At 37.3% G+C, this 27526-nt stretch overlaps 1 protein-coding gene and 1 long non-coding RNA gene across 3 annotated transcripts in view; one reads left to right on the forward strand and one right to left on the reverse strand.

The window, feature by feature from the left end:
• The window catches only part of TDRD3 (tudor domain containing 3), a 214798-nt gene that overhangs the window by 18099 nt on the left and 169173 nt on the right, over nucleotides 1–27526 (forward strand). The gene's annotated exons all lie outside the window — the stretch shown is intronic.
• LOC309615723 lies at nucleotides 10075–27094 on the reverse strand. Its single transcript, XR_014237020.1, has 3 exons — nucleotides 22191–27094; nucleotides 15164–21882; nucleotides 10075–14872 (listed from the first exon to the last, which is right to left on the reverse strand). It is a non-coding gene; the product is annotated as an uncharacterized lncRNA (long non-coding RNA).

Raw genomic sequence — 27526 nt, forward strand, 5'->3', positions numbered from 1 at the left:
ATTGTTCACCTTTGTTTGTTGTTTAATTCTTCTAGGTCTTTGTTAAACATTTCTTGCATCTTCTTGATCTTTGCCTCCATTCTTTTTCCGAGGTCCTGGATCATCTTCACTATCATTATTCTGAATTCGTTTTTTGGAAAGTTGCTGATCTCCACTTCATTTAGTTGTTTTTCTGGGGTTTTATGTTGTTCCTTCATCTGGTACATAGCCCTCTGCGTTTACATCTTGTTTATCTTTCTGTGAATGTGGTTTTTGTTCCACAGGCTGCAGGATTGTAGTTCGTCTTGATTCTGCCCTCTGCCCTACAGGCACTTTCTTTTAGTATGATCAGGTGTAGTCTTAGGGGAGAAAGCCATTAATTATATATTCAAACATATTGCATTTGTAAAGTATACTAGAGAGGAGAAGGGACATGGCTCCATAAGAGCTTATAAAAGGGAAATTTGGTGTCTTCATGGTGGTCAGAGAATGCTTCTATGAGACCTGGAGGATAAGTGAGAATTACACCAAGTAGGGGAAAAACAGCATATGCAAAGATCATATGGCAGTAGGGAGCATGATTAGTACAAAGGACTGAAGTACCAGTATTAGTGGAGGGCAAGACAGAGAGGCAGTGTAGTAAGGTGGGACTCGGCGATACCCAGGGACTAGATCATGTAGCCTGGTCCTTGTAGGTCACGGTAAGTTTCATTTTTATTTTTAGGCAACAAATCAGTCGAAAAGTTTTATTAGGGGGTGGGAGGATTGAAGTAGGAACAACATCTTAGTTACATTTTGAGGTATCCTTGCCTTGAAGAAAATGGATTGGAGCTAGGTAGGAGTAGATGGATGGAATGGTGGTGATGATTGAGATAGAGAGCAGTAGATTGATTTGAGAGATATTTATGAGGTAAAATCGACAGAACTTTATGCGAGTAAGAGAGAAGGAATTGTCAAGGGTTTGATTTCTTGGTTTCTGGCTTGTATACCTGAACTGAATACAGTACAGTTAGACTATTAGAAGGAGACCACATTCTTGAGGGGTGGATCTTGAATCGAAGTTGGGCATTATTTGAGTGTGAAGTGCCTTTGAGTCATCTAAAATAAGATGCCAGTTGGGCATTAGGAAATATTGGGTTGGCCAAAAAGTTCATTTGGGTTTTTCCGTAACAGCTTAGAAGCGAACTTTTTGGCCAACTAAATACTAATCTTGCACTCAGCAGAGAAGACTGGGTTAGAGATATAAATCTGTGGTCATTTGAGTATAGTTGATGGTGAAGCAGAGCATGGTTGAGATCATCTAAGGCTGTACTGTCCAATGTAGTAGACATTAGCCATATGTGGCTACTGAGCACTTGAAAGGGGTCTAGTCCAAATTCAGATGTGATGTAAATGTAAAATACACACTGATTTTGGAGACTTATTACAAAAAAGGAATGTAAATATCTCTCATTAAGTTTTATATTGTTTATAATATTGAAATAATATTCTCAATATATTGTGTTAAAACATATTATTAAATTAATTTCACCTGTTTACTATTTAAAATATGGTTACTAGAAAATTTTAAATTACATATGTGACTTGCATTATACTTCTGTTAGACAGCAGTGATCTATGATCTAAAGACCAGGCTTTGAGTAGGAAGAGGCTAGGTTCAAGCAATGACAAATTTCAGCATTTTTAGAAGAGAATTAGCCTTTAAGGAGCTGCCAGAGGGGGAAAAAGCATATGAAGTCATTGACTTTTCTAAGAAGAGAAAACGGATATAATCTCTTAAGAGTTCTGTGACAAGATTATTTGATTAGGTCATCATTAGTTTATTGACTTGCTGGTATTATAGATTCAGAGCAGATTTTAAGACAGTCTTTATAAATTTAAGGTATCTGAAGGTCATTTAAAAAAAATTCTCCCCAAATCCCCCCAGAACTCCTGTAAATATAAAATGCAAGTGAAACTCAGTTGCAGCTTTTCAGAAGATGTGAACATGTTAAGAAAAAACATTTTTATTTTGCTAAATTTCTAAGCAGGACCTTGAGAAGTTTGATAAATACCTAATATGAAACACTAAACGTAAGTATTGATGGAAAAAGTTGCTAAATAAGTTAAGCCAACATTTTATAATGGATATTGGAATTGATTCCATTCAAGTATTGTTTTGAGAGAGAGAGAGATTGTGTTTTTTTTTTTGGCCGTGCTGAGCAAAATGTCTGATCTTAGTTCCCGGACCAGGGATAGAACCCACACCCCCTGCAGTGGAAGCGCAGAGTCCTAACCACTGGACAGCTAGGGAGTTACCAAGAAATAGTTGATGTATGTAAGTTTAAGTGTCCAGAAAGTTGATAGGTAATCATGATAAAGTTAATGAAATAATTTTACCTTTTTCTCTAAATATATTTTTGATTTTATAATAAATTCAAGCTAAATGAATATTTTTCTTTTCTTATTAGTTAAAATAGCTTGATTGATGCCTTGTTATTTTGTAAGCTCCTGTAAGGCAAGGATCGAGTCTTTTCATTTTTCTGTAGTATTCGTAGCATTTAGCAGGGTGTGAGGTATACAGTAGACACTTAAATGCTTGTGGAATGAATGCTAGTGTCATCTTAATTAGTCTTGGTATCTTTCATCATATTGTTTTTGTGTTTTCCAGGAACACAAAATTTCTTCAAGCTTTTTGTAGAGTAGAAAGTTCTTATTTCTGAAATGAATGTTGTGAAATGAAAAAAAAACCCAACAGTTTTATAAAGAACGTAATCTCAGAAATATAGGAAATAATCTTACACAAATATTTCTCTATTGATACTTATTTCTAACTGAATATAAAGACATATACTTACAAGTTTAGATGTAAATTTTGAAATATGTTGATAAAATTTCTTTGCTTGGGACAACCAACTGTTTCTGTAGGGGCTTTGAAATGTTCTTTCTCAAAGCAATGTTAATTAGAAACTTTTCAGAGGCTCATTAAGTTAGTATATGTTTGTCCTAGGCCCTAATTATTTCTTTTTTTTTTTAAACATCTTTATTGAAGTATAATTGCCTTACAATGGTGTGTTAGCTTCTGCTTTATAACAAAGTGAATCAGTTATACATATACAATATGTTCCCATTTCTCTTCCCTCTTGCATCTCCCTCCCTCCCACCCTCCCCATCCCACCCCTCTAGGTGGTCACAAAGCACCGAGCTGATCTCCCTGTGCTATGCGGCTGCTTCTCACTAGTTATCTATTTTACATTTGGTAGTGTATATATGTCCATGACACTCTCTTACCCTGTCACATCTCACCCCACCCCCTCCTCATATCCTCAAGTCCATTCTCTAGTAGGTCTGTGTCTTTATTCCCATCTTGCCACTAGGTTCTTCATGGTCTTTTTTTTTTTTTCCCCTTAGATTCCGTATATATGTGTTAGCATACTGTATTTGTTTTTCTCTTTCTGACTTACTTCACTCTGTATGACAGACTCTAACTCCATCCACCTCATTACAAGTACCTCCATTTCATTTCTTTTCATGGCTGAGTAATATTCCATTGTATATATGTGCCACATCTTCTTTATCCATTCATCTGTCGATGGACATTTAGGTTGCTTCCATGTCCTGGCTATTGTAAATAGAGCTGCAATGAACATTTTGGTACATGACTCTTTTTGACCTATGGTTTTCTCAGGGTATATGCCCAGTAGTGGGATTGCTGGGTCGTATGGTAGTTCTATTTGTAGTTTTTTAAGGAACCTCCATACTGTTCTCCATAGCGGCTGTATCAATTTACATTCCCACCAACAGTGCAAGAGTGTTCCCTTTCCTCCACACCCTCTCCAGCATTTATTGTTTCTAGATTTTTTGATGATAGCCATTCTGACCGGTGTGAGATGATATCTCATTGTAGTTTTGATTTGCATTTCTCTAATGATTAATGATGTTGAGCATTCTTTCATGTGTCTGTAGGCCATCTGTATATCTTCTTTGGAGAAATGTCTATTTAGGTCTTCTGCCCATTTTTGGATTGGGTTGTTCGTTTTTTTGTTATTGAGCTGCATGAGCTGCTTGTAAATCTTGGAGATTAATCCTTTGTCAGTTGCTTCATTTGCAAATATTTTCTCCCATTCTGATTGTTGTCTTTTGGTCTTGTTTATGGTTTCCTTTGCTGTGCAAAAGCTTTTAAGTTTCATTAGGTCCCATTTGTTTATTTGTGTTCTTATTTCCATTTCTCTGGGAGCTGGGTCAAAAAGAATCTTGCTGTGATGTATGTCATAGAGTGTTCTGCCTATGTTTTCCTCTAAGAGTTTGATAGTGTCTGCCCTTACACTTAGGTCTTTAATCCATTTTGAGTTTATTTTTGTGCATGGTGTCAGGGAGTGTTCTAATTTCATACTTTTACATGTGTCTGTCCAATTTTCCCAGCACCACTTATTGAAGAGGCTGTCTTTTCTCCACTGTATATGCTTGCCTCCTTTATCAAAGATAAGGTGACCATATGTGTGTGGGTTTATCTCTGGGCTTTCTATCCTGTTCCATTGATCTATATTTCTGTTTTTGTGCCAGTACCAAACTGTCTTGATTACTGAAGCTTTGTAATATAGTCTGAAGTCAGGGAGCCTGATTCCCCCAGCTCCATTTTTCGTTCTCAAGATTGCTTTGGCTATTCGGGGTCTTTTGTGTTTCCATACAAATTGTGAAATTTTTTGTTCTAGTTCTGTGAAAAATGACAGTGGTAGTCTGATAGGGATTGCATTGAATCTGTAGATTGCTTTGGGTAGTAGAGTCATTTTCACAATGTTGATTCTTCCAATCCAGGAACATGGTATATCTCTCTATCTATTTGTATCATCTTTAATTTCTTTCATCAGTGTCTTATAATTTTCTGCATACAGGTCTTTTGTCTCCTTAGGTAGGTTTAATCCTAGATATTTTATTCTTTTTGTTGCAATGGTAAACGGGAGTGTTTTCTTAAGTTCACTTTCAGATTTTTCGTCATTAGTGTATAGAAATGCAAGAGATTTCTGTGCATTAATTTTGTATCCTGCTACTTTGCCAAATTCATTGATTAGCTCTAGGAGTTTTCTGGTAGCATCTTTAGGATTCTCTATGTATAGTATCATGTCATCTGCAAACAGTGACAGCTTTACTTCTTCTTTTCCGATTTGGATTCCTTTTATTTCTTTGTCTTCTCTGATTGCTGTGGCTAACACTTCCAAAACTATGTTGAATAATAGTGGTGAGAGTGGGCAACCTTGTCTTGTTCCTGATCTTAGTGGAAATGGTTTCAGTTTTTCACCATTGAGGACAGTGTTGGCTGTGGGTTTGTCATATATGGCCTTTATTATGTTGAGGAAAGTTCCCTCTATTCCTACTTTCTGCAGGGCTTTTATCATAAATCGGTGTTGAATTTTGTCAAAAGCTTTCTCTGCATCTATTGAGATGATCATATGGTTTTTCTCCTTCAATTTGTTAATATGGTGTATCACATTGATTGATTTGCGTATGTTGAAGAATCCTTGCATTCCTGGGATAAACCCCACTTGATCATGGTATATGATCCTTTTAATGTGCTGTTGGATTCTGTTTGCTAGTATTTTGTTGAGGATTTTTGCATCTATGTTCATCAGTGATATTGGCCTGTAGTTTTCTTTCTTTGTGACGTCTTTGTCTGGTTTTGGTATCAGGGTGATGGTGGCCTCGTAGAATGAGTTTGGGAGTGTTCCTCCCTCTGCAATATTTTGGAAGAGTTTGAGAAGGATAGGTGTTAGCTCTTCTCTAAATGTTTGATAGAATTCACCTGTGAAGCCATCTGGTCCTGGGCTTTTGTTTGTTGGAAGGTTTTTAATCACAGTTTCAATTTCAGTGCTTGTGATTGGTCTGTTCATATTTTCTATTTCTTCCTGGTTCAGTCTCGGCAGTTTGTGCGTTTCTAAGAATCTGTCCATTTCTTCCAGGTTGTCCATTTTATTGGCATAGAGTTGCTTGTAGTAATCTCTCATGATCTTTTGTATTTCTGCAGTGTCAGTGGTTACTTCTCCTTTTTCATTTCTAATTCTATTGATTTGAGTCTTCTCCCTTTTTCTCTTGATGAGTCTGGCTAATGGTTTATCAATTTTGTTTATCTTCTCAAAGAACCAGCTTTTAGTTTCATTGATTTTTGCTATTGTTTCCTTCATTTCTTTTTCATTTATTTCTGACCTAATCTTTATGATTTCTTTCCTTCTGCTGGCTTTGGGGTTTTTTTGTTCTTCTTTCTCTAATTGCTTTAGGTGCAAGGTTAGGTTGTTTATTCGAGATGTTTCCTGTTTCTTGATGTAGGCTTGTATTGCTATAAACTTCCCTCTTAGCACTGCTTTTGCTGCGTCCCATAGGTTTTGGGTCGTCGTATCTCCATGGTCATTTGTTTCTAGGTATTTTTTGATTTCCCCTTTGATTTCTTCAGTGATCACTTCGTTATTAAGTAGTGTATTGTGTAGCCTCCATGTGTTTGTATTTTTTACAGATCTTTTCCTGTAATTGATATCTAGTCTCATAGCGTTGTGGTCGGAAAAGATACTTGATACGATTTCAATTTTCTTAAATTTACCAAGGCTTGATTTGTGACCCAAGATATGATCTATCCTGGAGAATGTTCCATGAGCACTTGAGAAAAATGTGTATTCTGTTGTTTTTGGGTGGAATGTCCTATAAATATCAATTAAGTCCATATTGCTTAATGTATCATTTAAAGCTTGTGTTTCCTTATTTATTTTCATTTTGGATGATCTGTCCATTGGTGAAAGTGGGGTGTTAAAGTCCCCTACTATGATTGTATTGCTGTCGATTTCCCCTTTTATGGCTGTTAGTATTTGCCTTATGTATTGAGGTGCTCCTATGTTGGGTGCATAAATATTTACAATTGTTATACCTTCCTCTTGGATCGATCCCTTGATCATTATATAGTGTCCTTCTTTGTCTCTTGTAATAGTCTTTATTTTAAAGTCTATTTTGTCTGATACGAGAATTGCTACTCCAGCTTTCTTTTGATTTCCATTTGCATGGAATATCTTTTTCCATCCCCTCACTTTCAGTCTGTATGTGTCTCTAGGTCTGAAGTGGGTCTCTTGTAGACAGCATATATATGGGTCTTGTTTTTGTATCCATTCAGCCAGCCTGTGTCTTTTGGTGGGAGCATTTAATCCATTTACATTCAAGGTAATTATCGATATGTATGTTCCTATTACCATTTTCTCAAATGTTTTGGGTTTGTTATTGTAGGTGTTTTCCATCTCTTGTGTTTCTTGCCTAGAGAAGTTCCTTTAGCATTTGTTGTAAAGTTGGTTTGGTGGTGCTGAACTCTCTCAGCTTTTGCTTGTCTGTAAAGGTTTTAATTTCTCCATCACATCTGAATGAGATCCTTGCTGGGTAGAGTAATCTTGGTTGTAGGTTTTTCTCCTTCATCACTTTAAGTATATCATGCCACTCCCTTCTGGCTTGCAGAGTTTCTGCTGAAAGATCAGATGTTAACCTTATGGGGATTCCCTTCTGTGTTATTTGTTGTTTTTACCTTGCTGCCTTTAATATGTTTTCCTTATATTTAATTTTTGACAGTTTGATTAATATGTGTCTTGGCATGTTTCTCCTTGGGTTTATCCTGTATGGGACTCTCTGTGCTTCCAGCACTTGATTAACTATTTCCTTTCCCATATTAGGGAAGTTTTCAACTATAATCTCTTCAAATATTTTCTCAGTCCCTTTCTTTTTCTCTTCTTCTTCTGGGACCCCTATAATTCGAATGTTGGTGCGTTTAATGTTGTCCCAGAGGTCTCTGAGACTGTCCTCAGTTCTTTTCATTCTTTGTTCTTTATCCTGCTCTGCAGTAGTTATTTCCACCATTTTATCTTCCAGGTCACTTATCCTTTCTTCTGCCTCAGTTATTCTGCTATTGATCCCATCTAGAGTATTTTTAATTTCATTTATTGTGTTTGTCATCATTGCTTGGTTCCTCTTTAGTTCTTCTACGTCCTTGTTAAATGTTTCTTGCATTTTGTCTATTCTATTTCCAAGATTTTGGATCATTCTTACTATCATTATTATGAATTCTTTTTCAGGTAGACTACCTATTTCCTCTTCATTTGTTAAGTCTGGTGTGTTTTGACCCTGCTCCTTCATCTGCTGCGTGTTTTTCTGTCGTCTCATTTTGCTTATCTTACTGTGTTTGGGGTCTCCTTTTCACAGGCTGCAGGTTCGTAGGTCCCGTTGTTTTTGGTATCTGTCCCCAGTGGCTAAGGTTGGTTCAGTGGGTTGTGTAGGCTTCCTGGTGGAAGGAACTAGTGCCTGAGTTCTGGTGGATGAGGCTGGATCTTGTCTTTCTGGTGGGCACGTCCACGTCTGGTGGTGTATTTTGGGGGTGTCTGTGGCCTTATTATGATTTTAGGCAGCCTCTCTGCTAATGGATGGGGCTGTGTTCCTGTCTTGCTAGTTGTTTGGCATAGGGTGTTCAGCACTGTAGCTTGCTGGTCATTGAGTGATGCTGGGTCTTGATGTTGAGATGGAGATCTCTGAGAGATTTTTGCCATTTGGTATTACATGGAGCTGGGAGGTCTCTTGTGGACCAGTGTCCTGAAGTTGGCTCTCCCACCTCAGAGGTACGGCCCTGATGCCTGGCTGGAGCACCAAGAGCCTTTCGTCCACACGGCTCAGAGTAAAAGGGAGAAAAAATAGAAAGAAAGAAAGAAAGAAAAAGACTATAATATAGTGAAGTAAAATAAAGCTATTATAAAGCAACGCTATACAGACAAAATCTCACCCAGAAGCATATACATATACACTCACAAAAAAAGGAAAAGGGGAAAAATTAATATATCCTGCTCCCAAAGTCCACCTCCTGAATTTGGGATGATTCGTTGTCTATTCAGGTATTCAACAGATGCAGGCACATCAAGTTGTTTGTGGAGTTTTAATCCGCTGCTTCTGAGGCTGCTGGGAGAGATTTCCCCTTCTCTTCTCTGTTCGCACAGCTCCTGGGGATCAGCTTTGGATTTGGACCCGCCTCTGCGTGTAGGTCGCCTGAGGGTGTCTGTTCCCCGCCCAGACAGGATGGGGTTAAAGGAGCAGCTGCTTCGGGGGCTCTGGCTCACCCAGGCCGTGGGGAGGGAGGGGTACAGAGGAGGCGGGGCGAGCCTGTGGCGTCAGAGGCCGGCGTGACGTTGCACCAGCCTGAGGCGTGCAGTGCATTCTCCCGGGGAAGTTGTCCCTGGATCACGGGACCCTGGCAGTGGCGGGCTGCACAGGCTCCCGAGAGGGGCGGTGTGGAGAGTGACCTGTGCTCGCACACAGGATTTTTGGAGGCGGCAGCAGCAGCCCCAGCGTCTCATGCCTGTCTCTGGGGTCTGTGCTGATAGCCGCGGCTCGCGCCCGTCTCTGAAGTTCGTTTAGGCGGCGCTCTGAATCCCCTCTCCTCGCGCACCAGGAAACAAAGAGGGAAGAAAAAGTCTCTTGCCTCTTTGGCAGCTGCAGACTTTTTCCCGGACTCCCTCCCGGCTAGCTGTGGTGCACTAACCCCTTCAGACTGTGTTCACGCTGCCAACCCCAGTCCTCTCCCTGAGATCCTACCGAATCCCGAGCCTCAGCTCCCAGCCCCGCCCGCCCCGGCGGGTGAGCAGACAAGCCTCTTGGGCTGGTGAGTGCTGGTCGGCACTGATCCTCCGTGCGGGAATCTCTCCGCTTTTCCCTCTGCACCCCTGTGGCTGCGCTCTCCTCCGTGGCTCCGAAGCTTCCCCCCTCTGCCACCCGCAGTCTCTGCCCGCGAAGGGGCTTCCTAGTGCGTGGAAATCTTTCCTCCTTCACAGCTCCCTCCCACTGGTGCAGGTGCCATCCCTATTCTTTTGTCTCTGTTATTTCTTTTTTCTTTTGCCCTACCCAAGTACGGGGGGAGTTTCTTGCCTTTTGGGAGGTCTGACGTTTTCTGCCAGCGTTCAGTGGGTGTTCTGTAGGAGCAGTTCCACGTGTAGATGTATTTCTACTGTATCTGTGGGAAGGAAGGTGATCTCCGCGTCTTACTCTTCCGCCATCTTCTCTCCTCCGCCCCCTAATTATTTCTTTATACATTAGATATTTTATGAGATATGCTACAAATTTTTGTCTTTTTGATATTTTAGGATTGTTAGCTTCGGGTCCCTGGTTAGAAAGGTGTTAGGATGACAAGATTGTAATTCATTCTAGGACCTTTGATGAGGCAAAGAAGTAGGCATTTAGGCACTTTGTAGTCTAGTAAGCTGGCATAGGCTCCCAATCCACCTGAAGACACTGCCAAGCACACGTTGCTCTTTTGTTATTTAAATTATGAACACCAAAAAGGATCATGTATATGTTACTAGTTAGAATACAAAGCATGTGAAATAGGCTCCTTCTCAGTATACTTTTTCAGTGGCCCTTTCTGCCTGAGCTGAGAGCCCAAGTTGGTATAAAGGGGCTCCTAGTCTTAGTGGTTTACCATGATCTTTTGTCCAGGCTGCCTGCTGATTTCTCAGTCTGTTTCACTGTCACCTATGAGTAATAGTGAGATTTCTTCAGGGCTGTGTTTATTTGACTTCTTTTCTCAGTTGAGCTTCTTGGGGAGGAATGGGGTAGATTAATACCCATGCTCCATCAGAATCTTCTTTCCTTGCTACATTTGGAAGTTTTACAGGACCGGCATGTACTGTTTCCTTATTTTGGTTGCTGATAAATTTTTTGACTTGCTTTTTCTGGTTGTGGTTGTTTTCTTTGTTTTTACTATTTTTTCCCTTGTTCACTTAATTAGTTACACATCCATCAGAAGTTCTTATGAGCATATATTAATTAGGTGTTTCTTTGATAGTTAAAAATTGATAAATAATAAAGTATTATGTATACCTAGTTAATTGCTATACCAATACAATGAAATTTCGGTGCCCTTTTTTGTGTCTTTGTTTACATCCTTGTTGTTACAAAGTGATCACCTAACATAACTTTTAACTTTGTTGGTAGACATACCTAGCTGCTCTTTGCTACCATTATACTCATTACATTTTCTACCAGTTACATAGACAAGGTTTGTTTTGTAGTGATAGTTCACAATTAACTTTTATCTTCATAAAATTAGATGTAATTTCTTAACAAATTGAGAGTTTAACAAATTGAAATTTTGATCTGACATCATGAAAAAGATAATCCAGTGTAGTGGTATAGACTTTAATGGGTACAGGGTAATGAGAAAGGACTTAATATTTGAGTGATACATGACAGAAATCATGTATACATACTGAAGTCTGATTGAAAACGCAATAGGGCCTCGAAGTTTTTGCCAGTTTATATTTATGTGAATAAACATTTACATTGATATTATTTTAATTAAAATGCAAGAACTGGCCCAAGATACACACTTCTAACATTTAGAAACCGCTCTGTATTAGTTAGATTGAAGGCTAGGCTGCTGTAATAGAGGCCCCGCATTACAGAGGGCTCAAGAATGTAGCCTCTTTTTCTTCTGTCACAAAACAAAGTGGTGGGAAATTCTGCTTTGTGCTGTCATTTAGGGACCTGGGTTCCTTCTATCTTACTGATTCATTGTCCTCTTACCCCTGCTACTTCAAGTGAGGTCCTCAGACCAACAGCATTGGCATTACCTCATAGTTTATTTGTAATGTAGAATCTCAGATCTCCACTACAGACTTAGTAAATCAGTACCTGCATTTTAACAGGATTTTCTCAGTGTTTCTTCTGTACATTAAAGTTTGAGAAGCACTGCTCTAGGGCCTTGTCATTGTCATCATGGTCAAAGCCTTATCTGAGTTTCAGGTAACAGGAAAAGGAAAGACAGCGGAGAGCCATAGAGTCATTGTTCCCTGTTGGGGAAGGTGGCACACATCATGTCCTTGGTTTCCAAGAACTTTCGTCTCAATCTGCCTGTAAGGGATTCTCAGAAATGTGGTTTAGTTCAGTGATTCTCAGACTATCTGCCAGTTTTAAAAATATCCAGTTTCTCACAGATCAGTAATTTTGTAAACTGTGAAATCTTTCAGCACTGTCAGATTGCTTCTAAATGCTTACCTCAGTTTTTGTACTTATCCCATCATGGTGCACTAACAAAGAGTTTGAGAATTGCACTGCACTGATGCATGGACACATGGGTCATGTATTCCACCTGGATACACTTTGAATTTTTCACTCAGTGATGCTGTTCAAATTATGGTAATGTTACGTGAATTGGTATGAATGAATGAGGCACTGTATTTTTGGCTTTTCATACTTTTTGATTTGATTTACTTGCTAATATTCTTCTACTTAAAAAATTATATTATTTTATTTATTTTTTGCCACTCTGTGCGGCTTGCAGGACCTTAGCTCCTGGACCAGGGATTGAACCCAGGTCCCAGCAGTGAAACCACTGGACCGCCAGGGAATTCCTGAAAAATTATATTATTTTAAATGATAATCTTATGTTTGTAAAGGACTTCTCAGCTTGCAAAGCCCTCTTTCCCTAATTATGTGTCATTCCATAAAAAGAAGTAGTATGTATGTATTATATTTGCTTATAAAAGGGTATTGTAAGCTTTCCTAGTTTAATCATGTTGCTGATACCTAGTATGGCACGTCATAGAAGGATGTTCATGTTTGTTATGAGATACCTTTCTAATGTATTTTGTAACTTTCTTATACTTTTAGTTATGAATTAATACGAACTAATATTAATTTACAGTTGGTGTTATGAGACTTACCTGTGTCATTATCATATTGGCTTGACATGGTTTGAATTATTCCTGCCTCAACATGTTTTGTTTTTTTTTTTTTAACATTTTATTGGAGTATAATTGCTTTACAATGGTGTGTTAGTTTCTGCTTTATAACAAAGTGAATCAGTTATATATATACATATGTTCCCATATCTCTTCCCTCTTGCGTCTCCCTCCCTCCCACCCTCCCTATCCCACCCCTCTAGGTGGTCACAAAGCACCGAGCTGATCTCCCTGTGCTATGTGGCTGCTTCCCACTAACTATCTATTTTACATTTGGTAGTGTATATATGTTCATGCCACTCTCTCACCCTGTCACATCTTACCCCTCCCCCTCCCCATATCCTCAAGTCCATTCTCTAGTAGGTCCATGTCTTTATTACCGTCTTACCACTAGGTTCTTCATGACCTTTTTTTTCCCTTAGATTCCATATATATGTGTTAGCATACTGTATTTGTTTTTCTCTTTCTGACTTACTTCACTTATGGAAAATAAAATTGAATTGGACTGTTGGTAGTCTTTTAAAATGTTTTACCTTATCACAATAACTTTCATGTGTAAATTGAATTATTTATAGTTATTGGTAATGCTTTATGCAAAAATATATTTTAAAAATGTATGATTATGTATTTCTACATATTAAAGACACATACTTTTAAAGTGGAAAGTAGCCTAATGTTTGACTAAATGTTTTTGTTACATTCAACATGCTTGTTGTTGTTTTGGCCTGCCCAGTGTTGTCCTGCAGCACCAATTTTTTTCCCCCTCTAAGTACCCAGTGTACATGAACTAATAGGTCAGCAGAAAGTCTGCATTGTGAAATTGCCTAGAGACAGGCTTGCAAGCTTGAATCAATTTGTGTTTGAAACTGAGATTAATAAATTACATGGTTTTGAATAGTTAAAAATCTATATTAGAATTATTAATTAGAATTAAATAAGTAGAATTATATCACAAAACTGGATTATCATGAGGGATTACTGAGGAAAAAATATTACAAAAACACTACTATGTTCCCTTGATCTTCAATTAGATTTTTACCTACTTCTTTTTTTTTTTTTTTGGCTGTGCTCTTGCGACTTGTGGGATCTTAATTCCCCGACCAGAGATTGAACCCAGGCCCTCAGCAGTGAGAGTGCGGAGTCCTAATCACTGGACTGCCAAGGAATTTCCAAATTTATACCTATTTCCTGAGAAGCAGTATGGTTGGTGGTTAAGACAAGGGCTCTGAAGTCCAAGTCTCTTGAGCCAGGGTCAATCCTGGTTCTGCCACTGAGCAGCTGTAAGCCTGATCACATTAATTAACTGCTTGCTGCCTCAGTTTCCTCATCTGTTAAATGGTGTCAATTGTAGCACCTATCCCATAGTATAGTTATGAGGATTAGTGAGTTAAGACACACAAAGTGTTTAGAACATTGCTTGTCATATGCTAAATGCTCAGTAAATACTTGCAGTTCTTCCTGTTGTATGTTAAGCCTGGACTCTCATAACTTATGTGATTTGCACATATATGGATTTCTGATATTGTTTCACTTTTGGGAAAAGTTGTCCTTTACTCTGTTTTAGAATACGTTATATAGTCTCTAAAAGGGTTCCTTTGATAAAGAAAAAAATCTTTATGTCTTAAGGATTTTAAGTTTCATAAGTATATTCTTATCATTTGGTAATCTTATAAATAATTAGTGTTTCAAGTTAAAGATAAAATGGTACAGATAGAATATTTATTTCATATAATATTAATTATTTCATTTGTAAAGGAAGAATAGAAAGACATTTGAGAGAGGAAACGATCAATATGCAGTCTCTTATTATGGATTTGAATTTAGTAAGTATTTGCCTTTTATTTTTGTAAATAAGGTTTTTACTTAAGGAGTAATGAGATGTCCTCCTCAAAAATTAAATGTTTGGAACCAGCTATGTAATATGTAAATTTATGGGACAATATAATTTTTTTAAAATTAAATACATTTTGAGAGAGGTATCTTCTGAATCTAGTTTTTGAAGAAAGAAAGATTGTGTAGCTTTACCTTAAGTAGGAAGTTGGCAAACTATGGCCCGTGGGCCAAATTTGGCCTGCTGCTTGTTTCTGTAAAGTTTTATTGGAACACAACCAGACCATGCTTTTGGGCTGTGGGACAGATTTGAGCAGTTGTGACAGAGATCATATGGCCTCAAAAACCTACAATTTTGGGCTTCCCTGGTGGCGCAGTGGTTGAGAGTCTGCCTGCCAATGCAGGGGACACGGGTTCGAGCCCTGCTCTGGGAGGATCCCACATGCCGCGGAGCAACTGGGCCCGTGAGCCACAACTACTGAGCCTGCGCGTCTGGAGCCTGTGCTCCGCAACAAGAGAGGCCACGATAGTGAGAGGACCGCGCACCATGATGAAGGGTGGCCCCCGCTTGCCGCAACTAGAGAGGGCCCTCGCACAGAAATGAAGACCGAACACAGCCAAAAAAAAAAAAAAAAAACCTACAATTTTTACTATATGACCCTTCATAGAAAAAGTTTGCTGGTCTCTGCCTTAAGTAATTAGTAAAATAGATTAGTCCATTATTACTTAGAAAACACTGAAGTTTGCACAACTAGTACATGTTACTTGTCCAATATTTGTCAAAAATAACTTTCCAAAACAACGTCAGTTCTTGTTCTTGTCCTCACTACTGATGATTGGTATGAATGGTGCTGGCTTACAGATTAGTAAATCCTCACTATTTGATAGGAATGTGCCAGTACTTGCAATGGGGCTTTCTATCAAATACAGAATTGTTAGGTGTTTTTGAAATGGTCTAATGATTTTAATAGACCTTTTCCGTTATGTCCTAGGACAGGTAGAAATCCTTCATTGGTTTCAACTGAGAATTTCTATCACAGCTGGACAACTTTTGGATTTTATAGAAAACCTAGAGCATGGGTAGTTTTTAATCAAATCAGTACTGCTTAAGGGAAGGAAACGGTGTGAGGTTGAAAAACCTCTCAAAACATATCAATCCTGAGTAAAATATAAAAGTTTGTCTTTAAATAACAAAATATATGTGGTAGCCAATCATTTAAATTAGCCTGATTTATCTGTAACAAGCTGATTATTTTAGGTTAGAAATTGAACTTACGAAAAAAATAACTCCATGCCTTGATTTCACAAAGTTGGTGAAGTTTTCTAACAGTGGTCCAGGGACTAGGCATGAAGGGTCTAATAAAATGCAGTTTTTCAATATCTGTTGCCACCCTCATTCATATTTTTCCTTTTTGGAAATGTGTCCTCACACTTGTAGAATTACCAGTCCCACCATGTAGAGATTCATATTTGCTGGGATCCAGTGCACAATATCCATTTTTTGACATTACTTTGATTACAGAAGTTACTGTTTCATCAGAACTTTTACATTTCATCTAACTACTTTGGTGTGCTGGGGCTATAACTGATGTGGTGATTATAAGCAAACATGCCGTTTAACAAATGTAACCACTAACAGGCAAATGCCATTATTGAGAAAACTGGGCCTTGAATTTTAGCTAAGTTAAACATACCAAGGCAATCTTTATAGCTCATCCACACCCTTAAATCATATAATTTTGAAGAATACATTAGTTTTTCTGTACAAATCATGATTAATTTTACATATCAAATTGTGAGATGTAAACAAATAAAATTGCTTCCTTTTCTCAAATGGCCAAACTTTGTTTGGATGACTTGATGGATCTCCTGGGAACCACCCTGGTTCAGAGACCCATGGAAAGTTTTAAATCAGGGCAATGAAAAGATCAGATTTGCTGGGTTTAAAAAGATCACTCTGGCTTTTATTTCAAGCATGGGTTAATTGTCAGGCAGGGACAGTTTGAAGAAAAACAGTCTTTAGAGGTAAATGTCATCAATGAATTTTTCCTTAGTTCCCTTAAGAATTGAAGAAATGGAAAACTCTGGTTGGCTGTCAGTGTCTTTGACTTGTCTCCCTACCCTACTCTGCCCCAGTTTAAAACTAAAATCAGTTAATACTGTTTACTCTGTTAGTGTTAGTGCTGGTTGTTTCTTGGTGTCCTTTCATAAGAGTTTATAAGTTTGTTGGATGCCTAAAAAATTGTGCTTTGTAAGTTGATAAGTAGTGATGTAAGATTTAACATGGTGTGCTGTCAAGTCATAGCAAAAATGACCTACCTTATTTCAACTGATCCCTTCAATAAATAACATATCTCTCTAAGTGTAAAGGAAGATGAGGAAGTCCATAATATGGTTTTTAGATCTAAATTTCTGAAAAGTAGTAGGGACATTATTTTTCTTAACTGATCAACCACTAATTCCATTATTATTTTAGTGCTATTTCCAGGCCAATATGTGAGTGAGGCTATATTTAAAACATTCGTTTAATAAGTAGATATTTATTAAGCAAGACTTTTTTTTTTTTCTTTCAAGATCTGAATTTCTTTTTTAAGAAATTATTTTGTGAATGCCTTTTCTGGTATTTTTCTTTGGTTTGAAAGTTGCTGTTTTAATGTTGAGCACATGTATGATTGTGTTCATATGTAGAATTCTTTGAACCAGTCTTTATATTACTTTCTACCTTTTTACCTTTATTTACTGTTCCATCTGTTGTCTGCTGCAGTCTGGCTTGTGCTTCTTCCATGCTACTGAAATGCTTTTGCTGAGGTTACCAGGGACCTCCCAGTGAAGTACATTTCAGGCCTTTCCTTACTGACCTCTGCTACATGGGATGGTATTGGTCAACCTACTTGAAATTCACTATTCCTTGTATCTCCTAACACTGCAGAATTCTTGTTCTGTTCATCCCTTCCTGATTATTCATTTGCTGTCTTTTTATGGTATTCTTGTCCTGCCCTTCTCTGCCTTTTCTTATCTTTCCTGTTGGTACTACCAAAATTATGTCTTTGTTCCACTTTCTCATTCTGTTTACTTTAACTGATAAATCTCATTTGTTTTCATATTGAAACTAATTTTTATATGCTAATGATTGCTACTGCCTAGGCCTGTATTTGAAAAGGCACCCTTGTATATGAAACACTTGCTACTTAACTAGGTATCACAGAGGCACTTCAAACTCCCCATGCCTCTAACTGTGCTTCTCTTTCCCACTTCTTCTCTTTACACTTTGTCTTAGTTTGTGGCACACTCATCTTACCAGTCACATGAGAGTCATTTTTGACTCATACTATTCTCTTATATTTAAATTAGGTATTGGTCCTGCCAGTTTACCTTCTAAATATTATTCCACTTCAGGCCTTCATTCTTGGGAACACATTAGTAGCCTCCTCACTGGTTTTTTTGTTTCCTCTTTTTTAAAAGTATTTTTTTTTAAACGTTTCTTTAATTAATTAATTTATTTATATTTATTTTTGGCTGTGTTGGGTCTTCGTTTCTGTGCGAGGGCTTTCTCCAGTTGCGGCGAGCGGGGGCCACTCTTCATCGCGGTGCGCGGGCCTCTTTCTGTCGCGGCCTCTCTTGTTGCGGAGCACAGGCTCCAGACGCGCAGGCTCAGTAGTTGTGGCTCACGGGCTTAGTTGCTCCGCGGCATGTGGGATCTTCCCAGACCAGGGCTCGAACCCGTGTTCCCTGCATTGGCAGGCAGACTCTCAACCACTGCGCCACCAGGGAAGCCCCTGTTTCCTCTTTTAAATCCATCTTTTCTATGGCTGTTAGTATGAGTAACCTAAAATAGTTGTCTAATCTTCAGATCTCTTGTTACATACAGGATGAACACTGTCTTCCTTACACAGGTTTATATGGCCTCTTGTTGTTCTTTCTCTGGCTTCCTTTCTTGCTCCTCTCTTCCTGTAGTGTGTGCTGTAACAACATCAACCTGCTTGTGAACCTTTTGTGTACATGGTATCTTGTGTCCTGCCATTGTACCATTTCTCATAATGCTTTTCTCCATTTAAGTTCATTCTTGCCTATCATTTTAAGCTGTCACCTGTTACCGGACTTCTTTTCTGATGGGAGGTCCTTCCTCTGAGCTCTTGTAACATTCTGGCTCTAACTCATTGGGTTATAATTATTTATATGTGTCTCTTCAGGTCAACTAAACATCACTGGAACTGAACTTATTCGAGGTCAGTGACCATGTTCCTTTCATCTTTGAATTCCCAGGACTAGAACAATGTCTGTCACAGAGTAGGGAGTCAACAAATGTTTATTGAATAAAGTGATTAGATTTATATCATGTTATATCACTTATATGTGGAATCTAAAAAAAATGGTTCAGATGAACTTATTTGCAAAACAGAAATAGAGTGACAGAAGTAGAAAACAACTTATGGTTACCAGGGCCGTAATGGAGGCTAGGGGTAAGTTGGGAGATTGGGGTTGACATATTCACACTACTGTATATAAAATAGATAACTAATAAGGACCTACTATATAGCACAGGGAACTCTACTCAAGACTCTGTAATGACATGTATGGGGAAAGAATCTAAAAAAGAGCAGATATATGTATATGTATAACTGATTCACTTTGTTGTACAGCAGCAAAAACTAACACAACAGAAACTAACACAGCATTGTAAATCAACTGTACTCCAATAAAAATTAAAAAAAGATAAAGTGATCGGACTTTTCTTGTTAAATTTCAGCATGATTAACATACATTACAATGTGCAGCTTTGAAGTGTTTAGTGCAATAGGTTTTGATAGTTGTATACACTTATGCAACCACCATCCCAAACAAGAGACAAAACATTTCCATCACCCAAGAAAGCTTTCTCATGCTCTGTCCTTTCCACTGGCCTGTTGCCCCCAGGTCTTTTTCTGACGTCTGACATCCTGAATTAATTTCTCCTGTAATTGGACATCATAAAAATGGAGTAATTTTTGTCTGATTTCTTAGAAGCTTAACATAAGGTTTTTGAGATTCATTCATGCTCTTGCCTGTAGCAGTAGTTCATTATTTTTTATTGTTGAGTAGTACTACATGTTTGAGTATAGCATAATTTTTAAGTCATTTTCCTCTTGATAGACATTTTGGGCTGTTTCTAGTTTCCGGTTATTAGGAATAAGACTGTGACCATTCTTGTACAAGTGTTTTTTTGTGGGCATGTGTTTTCATTTCTCTTGGATAAAATATCAAGGAGTGGAAATAGTTGCCCATAGGGTAGATTTATGTTTACCTTTATTTCCAAAGTGGCTGTGACATTTTACACTCAAGCCAACAATGTATGAGAGATTTGGTTTCTCTATTTCCTTACCAGTGTTTTCAGTCCTTTTAATTTTAGCCATTCATGCTTGAGTGAAATGATATCACATTGTGGTTTTAATGTGTGTTTGCTTGATGACTGAAGATGTTGAGTACCCTTTCATGTGCTTATTGGCCGTTTGTATACATTCTTTTTATTTTTATTATTTTTTATTTTTTTAACATCTTTATTGGAGTATAATTGCTTTACAATGGTGTGTTAGTTTCTACTTTATAACAAAGTGAATCAGTTATATGTATACATATGTTCCCATATCTCTTCCCTCTTGCATCTCCCTCCCTCCCACCCTCCCTATCCCACCCCTCTAGGTGGTCACAAAGCACTGAGCTGATCTCCCTGTGCTATTCGGTTGCTTCCCACTAGCTATCTATCTTACGTTTGGTAGTGTATATATGTCCATGCCACTCTCTCACTTTGTCACAGCTTACCCTTCCCCCTTCCCATATCCTCAAGTCCATTCTCTAGTAGGTCTGTGTCTTTATTCCCATCTTGCCACTAGGTTCTTCATGACCTTTTTTTTTTTTCCCTTAGATTCCATATATATGTGTTAGCATACTATACATTTTTTTCTCTTTCTGACTTACTTCACTCTGTATGACAGACTCTAACTCCATCCATCTCACTACAAATAACTCCATTTTGTTTCTTTTTATGGCTGAGTAATATTCCATTGTATATATGTGCCACATCTTCTTTATCCATTCATCCGATGATGGATACTTAGGTTGCTTCCATGTCCTGGCTATTGTAAATAAAGCTGCAATGAACATTTTGGTACATGACTCTTTTTGAATTATGGTTTTCTCAGGGTATATGCCCAGTAGTGGGATTGCTGGGTCATATGGTAGTTCTATTTTTAGTTTTTTAAGGAACCTCCATACTGTTCTCTATAGTGGCTGTATCAATTTACATTCCCATCAAAAAATCTAGAAACAGTAAATGCTGGAGAGGGTGTGGAGAAAAGGGAACATTCTTGCACTGTTGGTGGGAATGTATACATTCTTTTTAAAAAATTTTATCGAAGTATAGTTGATTTATAATGTGTTAATTTCTGCTGTACAGCAAAGTGATTCAGCTATATATATATATATATATATATATATATATTTTTTATTTTTTGTATTCTTTTCCATTATGGTTTATCACAGGATATTGAATATAGATCCCTGTGCTATACAATAGGACCTTGTTGTTTATCCATCCTGTATATACTAGTTTGCATCTGCTAATCGCAAACTCCCAATCCTTCCCTCTCTCACCCCCCCTGCCCCCTCACCAGCAACCACAAATCTGTTCTCTATTTCTGTGAGTCTGTTTCATAAATATGTATATATATTCTCTTTTGAAGTATCTATTTGAGTCTTTTGCCTATTTTTTTAAAAATTGGATTGTTGGATTTTTAATATTGATTTGTAGAAGTTGTTTATATGTTCTAGATACAAATCTTTTGACTGATACACATACTACGAATACTTTTTCCATCTATGGGTTTTCAATTTATTTTTACTAATGTTATTTTTTGATATTAGAAATGTTTAGTTTTGGTAAAGATCAATTTTATCAGTTTTTTCTTTTATGATTATTGCATTTTATGTCCTGTCCAAGAATTGTTGCCTATCTCAAGTTTGTGAAAGTGCTCTAAAATTTGCTTGCAGAAGCTTTAGGGTTATATTTAGGTATATGACCAAATTAATTTTGGTATGTGGAGTGGGAAAGAGGCTGAGTTTTATTTATTTATTTTTTTATACAGGTATTCAGTTTTATCAGTAACATTTGTTAAAAAGATTTTCTTTCCCTATTGGATTGACTTGGCATTTTGGTTGAAGATCTATTGACCATATTTTGTGCATCTATATTTAGTTTCTATTCTGTGTCATTGTTCTGTCTGACTATCCTCATGCCAATATCACAGTCTTGGTTAATGAAGCTTTATAGTAGTATTGATATCAATTAGTGCAAGTTCTCATCTCTTCTTTCAGTATAATTTGCCTATTCTTTTTTTTTTTTTTTAATATTTTATTTATTTATGGCTGTGTTGGGTCTTCGTTTCTGCGCGAGGGCTTTCTCCAGTTGTGGCAAGTGGGGGCCATTCTTCATCGCGGTGCGCGGGCCTCTCACTATCGCGGCCTCTCTTGTTGCTGAGCACAGGCTCCGGACGCGCAGGCTCAGTAATTGTGGCTCACGGGCCCAGTTGCTCCGCGGCATGTGGGATCCTCCCAGACCAGGGCGCGAACCCGTGTCCCCTGCATTGGCAGGCAGACTCTCAACCACTGCGCCACCAGGGAAGCCCAATTTGCCTATTCTTGATCCTTTGCATTTCCATATGAATTTTAGAATCAGCTTACCTATTTATTGAACAAAGCTTGCTGGAACATACGATAGTTAGAAAATGACAGTAGTGTGGCTAACAACCTCCAAAATCGCCTCTCAAACTATACATATGAAAATTCTATGTAAAAGCATTCTCTCAACATTATGTGAAGGTGGAGAATGCTGAAACTATCAAATAACTGAGGGTAAAAAGAAAGTTAACAAACACCAGTACCATTGTTCCACACCTTCCCACTTCAAACTTGTCCCACTGTGGGGCTTGATGATTCAGGGCTATAGGAAAAGCAGAGGAGAGATGCCAGTGGCTTGAGGGTGAAACCAGAAAGATGAAATCTACCCTAAAACTGAAAATACTAAAGTACCTTGACATGTCAGGAAGGTATTTCAAATTATGCATATATTAAAGGGACAGGTTCCAAATAAAGGGCCAGGTGGGAGATTTAAAGAGATAGTTGTTGTACAATGGGCCAGGCATGCAACTTAAAGAGATAGATAGCTATATAAAGGAACAGGTATGTGATTTAAAGGGATAGACTCTATTTAAAGGATTAAGATTGATTTCAAAGAGCATGCACTATTCAAATGCATAATCTTACAAATACATAGCTTCTGGGAGACAAAAAAGGCAAAAGTGTAGGAAGTAGTTTCCTTTGGCTTTTGGATAGTGAAGAGGAAAAAAATAAGGGAAAAGTTAGAATCTTACAAGAAAACTGAATCACAAATTGGAGGATTTACAAAAACTACTTTGGCCCCTCGCTCCCCACCACTTAAGGAAACAGACCAACCAACCACCCCATTATAGTACCTGGTATTGATAGGAAAGGGTGACATTGGACTAGAAATACTGTAAAACAGGTCAACAGCACAAAAAATGAAAGAAAAAGTTTCTAAATCAGGAAATAAATTTGTACACAAATTAACCAAGGAAAATTCCCCACAAATACACACCATGAAGTATTAAAAAAACTGTAAATTGATACTCCAAACAGAATTAAATTTACTCTAACAAGCACTTGAGAATATGAAAAATCATTTTAATCAGAAATTCAAAAACTGAAAACACAAATGGACAATAAACAGGGAGAAATTAAAAAAAAGAATTGATGGAGTTCAGAAAAGAAATAGAAGAAAATGTCAAAATTATTCCAGAAATGAGGAATATATTACAAGGTGCCAAAGGGATAATAGACTAATATGAAAATTTAATGAGCATCAAAAAAAAAACAAAACAGGAAAATAACCATTAGAATTAAAATGACATAAGGGAGTAAAAAATATCAGAGAAAAAGTAGTGGAAATGGAAGACTTAGTTAAGGAAGGAATAATATTTGTGTTCTTGGAATCTCTGAAGAAGAAAACCAAAACAATTGAAAAGAGCTAATACCTGAAACTGTAATTCAAGAAAACTTTCCAGATAGAAAAGATCTGAATCCACACATTGAAAGTATACCAAAAACCTGGAAAAATTAATCCACAACAAGTAACTCTAATATATGTTAGTAAAATTATTATATTAATATATCAAAGATAATAAAATCCTTAAGACTCCATGTAAAAAAACCCAAATAACTTAGAAAAGCAAAAAATTATATAGTTAACCTTTGAACAATGTGGGGGTTAGGGGTACCGACTCTCCATGTGGTTGAAAATCCATGTGTAACTCATGGTCAGCCCTCTATATCCACAGTTTTGCATCTGCAGATTCAACTAACCGCAGATAGTATAGTATTACTATAATATTCATTGAAAAAAATCTGTGTATAAGTGGACCTGTGTATAAGTAAGCAACAACCCATGTTGTTCAAGGGTCAACTGTACTTGCATCAAACTTTTCAAAACCAACATACAAAGCAAGGCAAAGTGGAACAGTGTTTTAAAAAAAGTCAATGAAAAAATGATTCCAGATTTTATATACAGTGAAGCTGGCCTTTAAATATGGTTATATAAACATAGTTTTCAGCAAACCCGAACTTAGGGAAATCTCTACCCCTCAGTCTTTCTTGAGGAATCTAGAAGTTGAGCTTCATCCAACCAGCTGATGATTGGGAAAAATTCACCAAAAGGACTGATGATGAGCATTTAAAAAATGTATAAATATACGTATAACACTAAAACAAAGATTGGTGTGAGAATGGACTACTAATATAAAAGTGTTATATATTGTGACAGCATTAGAAATAATATAACTGGAAAACAGGAGGGAAATGGAGAGGGGAGGGGGAAAATAGGGCAGTAGGTATTTAAGAATATCAACAGTACATGATAAATCGTACCTTAAAAAGTTAAATGAGAAAACGAGACTCAAGGGAATTAAAAAAAGCTATAAGTACAAAGGCACCATGAAAACAAAAATACAGACCTTTGTAGAAACCAAAAAAACTTTTTTTAACAAAATAGCAAAGAATACACATCCTGTGGATAAAGAAACATGCTAAAAATAACAAAATACACAATTTATAAACTATGATGATGAAATTGAGACCAAATATATCAGTCATAACGATCAACGTGAATGGGCTTTACTCAAAAATTAAAAAAACAATTTGGTTCATGTAACAAAACCCAATATGCTGTTTATAAGAGACGTAATGTGATTTAGAATAGCTGAAAATAAAAGGATGGATAACAGTATACCAGACAAACGGAAACAATATGAGAGCAGAGATAGTGATTTTTATATCAGATATGGTAGAATTCAAGTCCAAGAACATTAAATGTGACAGAGAAGGTTAATGCTTAAACCCACACTCCACAGTTAAGATGTTATACTTATGAATATTTAGTTTATTTATCAACCACCTTTCAGAAATAAAACCCACAGGAGATGTAGGGACACATAGATAGAAACATACCAATAATAGATTTTAATATACCACTTTCATTAGTAGACAGACGAAGTGTACCAAAAAAAAAAAAGGAGGTAGAAGATCTAAATAATAAAGTCATTAAGATTGGTATTTGGTGCATACACCTTGAAAACAGAGAATACATGTTTCTATTGAGTGCCCATGACACATTGACAAAATTGGTTATATATTAGGTCTCAAGACAATAATTTCCATAAAGTAGAAGTATTACAAACAATTACTGATTACAATGCAATAAAACTAGGTTTTACTACCAAAAGCAAAAACAGCCTCTTTCACCTGGAAACTTAAAAATTGATTGAACAACTCCTTGGTAAAAGGGGAACTAGAACAGAAATAAACAGACTTCCTGTTTAGACACCAAACAATGGAAACTTAGTATATGGCAAAGGTAATGTATCAGTCTGGTTCCAGTAAGGAGAGTGAAACCAACATGGTAACTTGAACAGAGATAATTTCATATAAAAATTATGAACTGTAACAGGTGATTGGAATAATGAGGAGTTCTAAGAAGCAAAGAGAATTTAAAAAAATATAGCAATAGAGGATATAAGGAGCAGCTACTACGCCTGAGGAGGAAGAACTTGCCTTGTTCTGGGGTCTGAGATTCATTCCTCATTGAAGAGGGTACTGAATGGAAGAGAAGTTGCTGTGGTCCTGCACTGGCAGAACCTGCTGGAAATCACTCCTTTGGAACTTGATTTGTTCTTTATTATTTTTTCCCCCAGCAATTCAACTGAGATGTGCCTTGCTGTTGTTTTCTTTGTGTTTATTCACTGTGAACCCCACAGTGTTGAGCTTTTGCATCTTTGGTTTGGTATCTTTCATCAGTTTTAGAAATTATGCAGGTGTTATCTTTTCATACGTTTCTTCTGCCTCATTTTCACTTCTGTTTCTTTTCTAGGACTCCACTGGCACTTCATGTTAGACTCTGTTATCTTGGATTTTCCATTCTGTTAATTTTCTACCTTTTTTCTTTTTTTAGTTATCTACTTCCTTTTTAACCTATGTTCAAGTTCACTAATCCTTTCCTCTTTTGTGTCATGTTTACTGTAAAGCCTATCTATGAATTCTTTATTTCTAACTTGTATTTTTTATTTTTAGCATTTCTATTTTGTATAGTTTATATATCCTTTGAAAATTCTCAGCTCTTCCTGCTTACTGTTCAGTTTTTTCCATGAGATCTTTTTATTTTTATCATAGCTAGTTTCAAGTTCCTGCCAGTTTTGACATTTGCTTTATCTATGGTCTGTTTCTACTGCCTATTTCATCTCTTGATTGTTATATATATATATATATATATATATTTGCTTTATGGTATGCCATATAATTTTTGATTGCAGGCTAGACTTTGTATAAAAGAACTGTAGAAAATGAAATAAATAGTATTCATTTCCATACCCTTCTTCTAGATTGGGGAGAGGGGTGGGATGGGGAAGCCTGAGGTAATGAGATTTGAGGTTACGATGGCTTTTTTTCAGTGTTAGTTTGAGTCAAGTCACCACTGGTTTCAGGTGCTTTGAGGATAGGATCACAATTTTCTCTTCAACAGGACCTGGGATCTTAGCAGTGTTAACTTCCAGAGTTCTGCTCTTGCTTCAGCTAAGCTGCCAGCTATGAAACTGTGGGAGATCTGTTTCTCTGTTTTGCTGCCCAGCTTTCAGATTCATGATTCATGTTCTACTTTCTATGGCTCTGTAAGCCCTGTTGCCTGTTTAGTCTCTTAAAGCCTGGAGAGCCTTGGAGTAGTTTCTTTCAGCTCTCCTATCTCACTGCCTGTAGTTTAAAGCTTGGAGTTCCTGGAGATGTGGGAGTGAGGAAGATAGGAGGAGATGAGAAGTTCTTGCTTCTCTCTTATCCTGCCCATAGTTATTTGCAGTTGAAAGCCTGAAGTGTTCAGAGGGTACCTCTCAGATACCCTGCTCTGGACCCAGCTTTCTGCCTTCTGTACCTAAAAGCCCAGATTGCCTCTGATGGACTTTCTCTCTCCACCACCCCCCCCCGCCACCTCCAGCTTTTGGCATACAACTCTTGAGCACTTGGTAAAAACCTGTGTGAGAGTTGGCCATTAATTGCAGACTTGCTTGTGGCTGTAAATCCTTGGGATTCTTATCTGTGAAGCCAGACTGTATGTGGCTGTAAAAAGTTGAAAGTCTGGCCGATTTGTCTTTCTTCAAGTGTGGTAAATTCCTCTTTCTTCAGAAAGAATGGAACAATTTTGTGTCTCTTTTATGAAGGACTCACCACTCTCTAGAATTTAGTTCATGTAAATTTCTTTGTGTCCTCATTGCTCTGATGGGTTTAAAAACCTGTGATTTTGTAGTTTATTCAATTTGTTTTGTTCATTTGGTTGAGAGTGACGGTCTCTTGCTGCTTTGTGGAACACAGTGTTTCTCTTTATATTTCTAATTTTGTAGAACTTTCTTAATGGTAAA

The sequence above is a fragment of the Balaenoptera borealis genome (assembly GCF_965194805.1).
Source record: "Balaenoptera borealis genome assembly, chromosome: 18".
Taxonomy (NCBI): Eukaryota; Metazoa; Chordata; class Mammalia; order Artiodactyla; family Balaenopteridae; genus Balaenoptera; species Balaenoptera borealis.